This window comes from Eulemur rufifrons, chromosome 7, assembly GCF_041146395.1.
Source record: "Eulemur rufifrons isolate Redbay chromosome 7, OSU_ERuf_1, whole genome shotgun sequence".
Classification (NCBI taxonomy): Eukaryota; Metazoa; Chordata; class Mammalia; order Primates; family Lemuridae; genus Eulemur; species Eulemur rufifrons.
In genome coordinates, this window is record NC_090989.1 from 223887987 (window position 1) to 223895781 (window position 7795).

The 7795-nt window shown below is 47.5% G+C and overlaps 1 protein-coding gene across 7 annotated transcripts in view; it reads right to left on the bottom strand.

Moving 5' to 3' along the window:
• Positions 1-3722, bottom strand: part of PIP5K1B (phosphatidylinositol-4-phosphate 5-kinase type 1 beta) — a 273143-nt gene extending 269421 nt beyond the window's left edge. For 4 of the 7 annotated variants that reach the window (XM_069474144.1, XM_069474141.1, XM_069474143.1 and 1 more), the window contains exon 1: positions 3250-3722. The gene's annotated coding sequence lies outside the window, so the exon portion shown is untranslated. Of the gene's footprint in view, positions 1-2786; positions 3033-3249 lie in introns of those variants that run through there. The other 3 variants (XM_069474140.1, XM_069474142.1, XM_069474138.1) reach the window with 1 other exon arrangement.
• Positions 3723-7795: the final 4073 nt, after the last annotated feature.

Genomic DNA, 7795 nt, shown 5'->3' on the forward strand with positions numbered 1-7795 from the left:
CTTAAGAATTCCACATTCACCCTGGTCCTTCTGCTGTGATCTGTGTGACGACAAGCAAGTCAACTCACCTAAGTTTCAGTTTTCTTATTCTTAAAAGGTGTGAGTCTCTAAACTAGTTAATATTTGAATTGTTTATCAGAAGGAAATAGACCTCAATTCTCAATATAAATTGGAGATCTGTTAATAATAGTTAAGATCCATTGTATTCTTTGTCTTCATTCTTTCAAACATAAGAACATTACTTGTCTGTATACAGGAAGGAGGGGTGAAAAGAGAAGAATATTGTTAAAGGGAACAGAAACTAGGTTGGTTTTGTTAATTAGGTTCCCCCTCTGAAACCACGAGCCAGTATTAGCATCTGCTGAAATTTACTCAATACCTATTTAAAAAAAAAAAAAAGAATGGTTGGTTTCTCCATTGTGAGACATACCCTTTCATAAAATGGGACAAGTCAATTTCTAGGAATGTATCTCTTAGCCAGCTACACTTACTAACAACTAAGTGGGTGGGGAGCAAAAGAGCACAACATACATGAGTCTATTGTCCACAGGGAGAAAGAAAAACTCTTCTTTATATGACACATTCAGGAAAGAGAGCGACAACGGGCTCCTGTACCTGCCAGCTTCACGAGGTACACCCTGTAGGTAAATTATCTTATGTGTTGGGAATTTACATGGTGAGACACTTTCTATGTTTGACAGCATCTGTTTTCCTTATGAATGATTTCATTCACCTCCTTCATTAATTCAACAGCTATTTATTGAGTACTTACTATATGCAAACCACAAAGCTAAAACAAAAATGTTACAAGTTTACTTTCAGAATATTCAAATAAACCCTGACATGTATTATACCTTAGAGTACTTCACCCCTCACAAGATCTTCGAGTCAAATAGTAATACTAAACAATATACTATAGATGCTAAGCTAAAGCGCGCTTGTAATTTTCTTTCCCTTGATTAAGTGATAGGTGGTGAAAGTGGGAAGGAGTAAATTACAGTTGGTGTGGGGAATTAGCTAAATCTCTTAGTTGATATCAGGTAAAAAGCTTTCCTTCCCCTAAAGGAAATGGTAACATTGGATTACAAATACATTGGTAAGAATTACAGAATGCTAAAGCTGGAAAGAAGAAACATAATTCAATTTGAACTTTTTGTTTGATGTGTAAGAGACTTGAGACTTGGAGGTGATATGATTTGGCCTAGGTCAGTTAGCCAAATAGAGTGCCAGAACTAGAACCCAGATCACCAGTTCACATGCTTAACGGTCCCTAGAGTATTGCAGTATCCCTGATGTGTCCTCGATGCCCTCAGAAGTGGAACAATGATAGAACACGCAAAGTAATGGACTAGACATCAGGAGATCTGAGTTCTAGTATTGTAAACACCATTAAATTAGAAGTGATACCATGGAAAACTGTCACTTGTCTAAACCTCAGTTTCCTCATCCATAAAATGTGAACAGTAATTCATGGTGAGACCGTGACGACCACAATAAATGCAGAAGAACTCTGGCAGTTTTTTAAAAACATTATACAAGTACAGAACAGGCACTGGGTTATGACAGAAAACCTGGCTTTGACTCTAATGCCAGCCACTTGTTAAATCCCTGAATCTGTGAGCCTCATGTTCCTTCTGTGAAGATGTGGTAAATAATTTTTCCCTGCCTCCCTTAGAAATGGTTGGAATTAAGTGAGAATATTGAAAAACATTTACGGATTGCAAGACAGTGATGCAAATGTAAGGTATTATTATTAAATTTCTCTGGTCATCTTAATTTGGACAAAAAGGTAACGTGATTGTATCATTCGGTGCTTTACAGTTTTCCTTCTCAAGAGGTCACCATACAACATTCTCAGACATACCACCTTTCCCATCAGCCCTCATAGGTCTCTGCACTCAGTACTGTAGTAGAACCCACCATCTCCCTCTCCTAAGAGATCATACATAGGCTTACTTCACCTCCTGCTGGCTTGGACTTGGCTGGGAAAGGTTTTTTCCAGGGTCTCCTTTCAACTGGGAATACTCTAGCAAAAGCTTCCACGAACACTATTCTACTTCATCACATTAGAGTCCTAATGAAACCAACCCTTTGGCTTTTCTCCACTCCAACAACTGCAGAACACTTCAGCCTCTGCACAGAACAAGGGAGAAGTCTCTGGGTAGATGCTTCATCAGAGGGACAAAAGGGGTTCCACACTCAGAAGTACTGATGCACAGACCACTTCTTCCTTGCACCAGATTAACACATTCTGACCTACCACCGGTCCTGTAAGCTTTATCCACCTTGGAGCTAGGGCCTCCAGCAGTCTGACAGTGTCACAGAGAGGTAGTAGTAGTGGTGGTGGGTGTCATTTTGGTCTGCTACACACTCCCTTTAAAAAGCATCAAAGTAACTAGCATTTCCTTGTTCGGAGTCCTGATTTCAGGAGATCAGATGACAGAATTCATCAACCTACCCAAACCAACTCCTCTGGAACAGGTTTCTACCCAGCCATGCGGGGCACCAGAGACGAGCGAGCTGGGGGGGGGGGGGCGGTACGGGGGCTGATAAGCAACGACAACATGCTCATCTGCATAGATGAAAGAGCAGACATTTGTTGTTTTCTGTTCAGGCCACTGCTGGCACCTGCACGGCAAATCAAACCTGGGCATTCGGCTTCCCCAATGCCCCCACACTCCCACCCCCCGCCCCAGATGTTGAAGCGTCACGTTGACTGGGCTGGGGGAGAGAGCCTGGGAAACGCCGAAGTCTGTTGCTGCATTTAGGGTGAAACCGTACCGCACCTGTTCAACCCGGCTCCAGCGCCAGAAAGGAGCAGAACACCGTCTCGCAAGCCCCTCTTGAGATCCCAGAGGCGCCTAACAAGTTCGCCGCTGTTTAGTACCAGGGGGAGGGTGGTGGGGAGACCTCCCCTTCTGCTGCCAAACTCTGCAGGTTCCCCTGACAAGGGGAGGGGGCTCCCGTTTAAGTGAATCCAGAGTGATCTCCGAGTGTCACTGCGGCCCGAGGAATCAGGGTGATGAGCGGGTGGGTGCCCGCTGGGAGCGCGCAGCAGTGGCACAGCGCTACGAAGGGTCCCGCTTCGGTAGCCACGAGAGTCCCCTGCACGTCACCCCTAGCACAACGCGGACAGGCAAAGTAAAAGGGTAGAGAGACCGCCAGGATTCATCAGAGGCACAGAGCCCCCAAGCGCGAGCCCCTAAGGAGGGTCTGGGGGGAGGGGCCGGGGACGCGCAGGAAACTTACCTCACCCGGGCAGCATTCGGGTGCCACCGCTGTCGAGACCAGTTGCGCCACAGTCTGCAAGTTATCGGGACGTTGTTGCTTCCCCCCGGCGATGGGAGAGCAGTGCAGGCGAGGGGCGGGAGGGGCGGCGGGGCGGGGCCGGGGCTGGGGGGCAGCCCCCGGGGCGGGCAGGTGCCGGGGCCCGCGCCGCGGGGCCAAACTCGCCCCGGACGCGCCTCGGCGGGGGCGCGCGGCTGCGAGTGTGCAATGCGCGCGCGCCGCGGCGAGTGTGCGTGTCCCCGCTTTCCCCTTCCTTCCCCGCCAGTCCTCCGGCCAGACGGAGCGGCGAGCGGCAGCCCAAGCCCCCGCAACTCGGAACGGCTCCACAGCCGGGCGCAGCCTGGCCGCGGCGCGTCCGGGGACCGGAGGCCGAGGAGCAGCGGCGCCCCCCGGGCTCGGCAGTGCGCCTCGGAGTCCGAGCGAGGCGCAGAGAGAGCGGGCTGCGCGGCGGCGGCCGCGGCTCGGGGAGGCTGCAGGCCCCGCCCGCCGGCCGCCAGGCTCTTCCCCTTTTCTCTCCACCCCCTTGCTCCATCCCCGCACGCCCTGCAGGGAAGCCAAACTGGCTTGCAGCACCGGCAGCTGCGGCTAGAGCCTGCGGTCGGTGCGTGGGGACGGGGCGCCCAGTCCCGCTGCCGCTCGCCCAGGACAGAGGGCGGGGTTGGGACGGGCCCCTAGAATTGGCCGGTTCCTGTAGGGCTAGTCTGGGGGTTCCCGGCTGTTGTCAGCGTCTTGAAGCCCCGCGAAACAGGGCTGCGTTTGGGATAGGGCGTCCCCCTTGCTCAGGCCACTGAACTCGGCTACGCTGATCCCCTGCCCGCTGGACTCTGCTTGCGGCGTAGCCCACACTTAAGCGCCTCGGGTTAACCGGGAAGGGACAGGCCAGGATTCCAAGGCGACGGTTGCCCCTTCTAAGGTCAGCAGGTGTTCCCTGGAAGTAACACCTACCCAACAGGTAGGGGTAGGCTGATGAGGGGGTCCTAGGAGAGAGAAGGCTGGAGTGTGATCGGGGTGGGGGCCAAATCCTACTGATAGCGCTGGGTGGGCTGGGGGACTTGGGATGTCAGTCTAGCTGCAAAGAGGGTAGGGACCAGACCTAAAGGACTCCTTTGGGGAAATGCTGTCATGGAAGCTAAAGCTAAATTCACTTAATGGGAACCGAAATGTATCGGGTCCCTCCCAGCTGAATCCAAGCAAGTGATATTTCTCAGCCTCATCATTTCCGTCCACCTTACCCCTCTTTAACAAAACAAACACTGATGGAAACGTGGGATACGCTGTGTCTGGGGAAGACCAACAATTCATGATCCTTATCCTCAGACATCCCTGGCTTGGTGAGCCAAAGTGAATTGCTGTTTGAAAGGATACTCCCTTAGTTCTCTGCAAGTGACACCTCTTTTCAGTTTTGTAATCCCTTTGTATCTCTCGCCACCCCCACCCCCACCCCCCCCTTTGGGTGAGTTTGTTATGGTTTAATATCAGCCTGGAATCAAGTACAATCATTCCTTTATAATGCAAATATCTATTATTCTTGTTTTTCAACTTTACTGAGGTATAATTGGCAAATTATTCTTCTTCAGCTATTTTCCGAACTTACTTCCTCTAGATGTGTCTGGCCATTCCTGGGAGATTTAGGGCATCATGTGTTTAGGACCTTGTGACCTATGTCTGGTTTTATCCTGGCATCCTAGATTCTTCAAAGCTGGGAGCAGGAACATACGTCTAGTCCAGCTTGCTCACTTCACAAATGAGAAAACTAAGGGCACAAGACATTGACCCAAGGACCAGAACACAGTTTCCTTGACTCCCGATTCCTGAACAATAAAAGAAACACTGTATTAACAAAGTTCTAGATGGGGTCGATAGAGGGGGCGGTGGAGGACAGAGGAACAAGTCAAAGAACCGTTCATCTGACTGGTGTATACTGTACAGGGGGCAGCATCACACCACTGTAAGTGTGGGACCTGGGAATGGTATCCCAGTCTCTCCTGCTCCTCAGACTTCAGCTGTGAAATCCAGAACAGAAAATAAATTTGCTTCCCAGCAAGGAGGTGGTGGTAAGTGAAAATGCAAAGTCAGTTCCCAGTGATGCAGGGGAGGTGAAGATAGGTAAAACCAAACTTCAGTGAAATAACAGTGGATCAGAAGTGGTCATACACTTTACATATAAATGCCCAAATACATATGTACACACAGCCCTTTTTTCCCGTTAAAAGGCCTAGTATTAACTCCCTTCCATAAATCAAAAATGCAAACAGAATTAGGTTTCCAGAGAGCAGTCTCAAGCAGATTGCCCACTAGCTGTTTAGAGAGCTAACTCTATGAAACAGGATTCTAAGGAACTCCACTGAGAGCCTTAAGATTGCATCATTACTGTGAATTAATTAATTGAATGAGAGGCCATGTAGTGTGAGACCTGATATTTCTTCCTAATTTTATCTCTAACCCTATTAACAGGAATTTAAGAAAGTCATCCTCTATTGGAAATAAAACAGCAACGTCAATAACTCTAGCAAGAGTGACTTGGCCAGAAAATCTGGAAACCTATTTAAAAATCAGAAAATGCTTATCTAATTATTTTACTTAACTGTGAATGTAATTTTTCCAATTGATTCCAGATCTCAGTCCAAAATCTTAACAATGCTATTTAATACTCCTCTCCCTATGAGAAATATGCATAGATAGGTTCCTTATAGTAGATTTAATAGTATTAATGGCCCCTAATAAATGACCTTCCTTTACCCAGGGTCTTTGCCTCTAACTTTGTAGTCCTGTTCCACTCTGAGCTCAACCATATGATTTACTTTGGCCAATGGGACAATAGCAGACTTGATGTAAATGAAGGCTTGTAAAAGGTTTATGCATTTCTGCTTTCACTCTTAGGATTCTGACATCACTAGGAGAACGAGCCTGCTGGAAGATCGAAGACCCTGTGAGGCAGAGCTGAGACATCACAGCTGGGCCCATCCATGGCCAGCCAGCCCTTAGTTGGCGGCAGAGGCGTAAGCACGTCCAAAGCAGATTGGCCAAGCTTGGTCTAGATCACCAAAACCACCCACTCAACCCACAGATTCATGAGAAATATAAATGGTTGCTGTTTTAAGCCACTGCTTTGCTTATCAATTGCTGCATAACAAACCATCCCAAAACTTAGTGGCCAAAAACATCAAGTATTCACTGTATCTCATGACTCTGTGGGTCAACTAAGCTCAGCTGAGCATTGGCTAATGTCACTTATTTGACTGCATTCAGCTGGCCACTGGCAGATGGGCTGAGCTGGAAGGTCCAAGAAGCCTTCATTCACACACCAGGACTGAGGCACCTCAGTCCTCCTCCACATAACCTCTCTCCTTCCATGTGGCTGGCTTTCTTCCAGCAGGGTGGTCAGAATTCTTCTATGGCATCTGGTTTCTAAGACGGAGGAATGGAAACTTCCAGTCATCTTAAGGCCTGAGCCTGGAAGTTCTAGAATGTTATTTCTGCTTGCTTCATTCTATTGGTCAAAGCAAGTCACAAGACCAACCAGATTTAAGAGAAGGGGAAATAGACTCTACCTTCTGATTTTAGGGGTGCCCTGTATGTATCGGAATAAAAGAGCTTGATGGCAGCCATTTGGGGGAGACTACTTCATCCACTAAGTGGTCGAGTGCTTTGTTACGTATTAGATAACCTATACATTCTTCTTAGCTAGTTACACATCCTTTCTGGGACTTTCCGTGAAATGTAGGAGGTTGCATTTCTCTAAGTTCTTAATGTATATTTAGCATTTTCTTTGGTGATGTCTCAAGAGCAACTGAAGTCCAATAAATATTCAGAAAGGAGCTACCAGAGGGAATTTGAGGAACATTGGTTAGTTACAGGTATTTCCACTTGTTCATTTGTCATTTATTCTCCAAAGATTAAAAAAAAAAAATCCATACAAAAGGCATGCATGGCATCCATTGATGTCAAAGATAGAAAAGTAGAGCCTGCATCCTTCACAACTCCTGAGAGACCATCCTTCTACCACACTGCCTTCTCTTTCTAGAAATTTCATTTCTAAGCAGACAAGAAAAGCTCAATGCCTAGCTGATGCCTTTACATAACTTGGGGTGCTAACTTCAGAGGGCCAGTTTACCCTGGGGACCCTGTATTACCTAATTTCAAGTTTTCTCTTAAGGTGAGTAAAGACTTAAAACCCTCATGCCCACTTCCCTTCCCTTCTTTCTCACCTCATACCATCTTCCCTTTTTTCTAGCTTTGCTTTCTTTCTTTCTTTTTGCTCCGTTTTCTCTTTTTTAATCATAGCTGTCCGTTTGTGCCTACTTTCCAATACTCGGGATTGAAAAGAGCATTGAATTGAGAGCCAGAAGGCCTGTTTTGTCACCCCAGCTCTGTCCTTGCAACAGTGAAATCTGCATTCTCTCTTGGCTTCACGCTCCTGGTCTGTCTCATGAGGGTGTTAGACGAGATGCTCTGAAAGGTCCCTCGCATGCCTAACATTCTGTGGTCCTTAGACACTTTCTGTAGT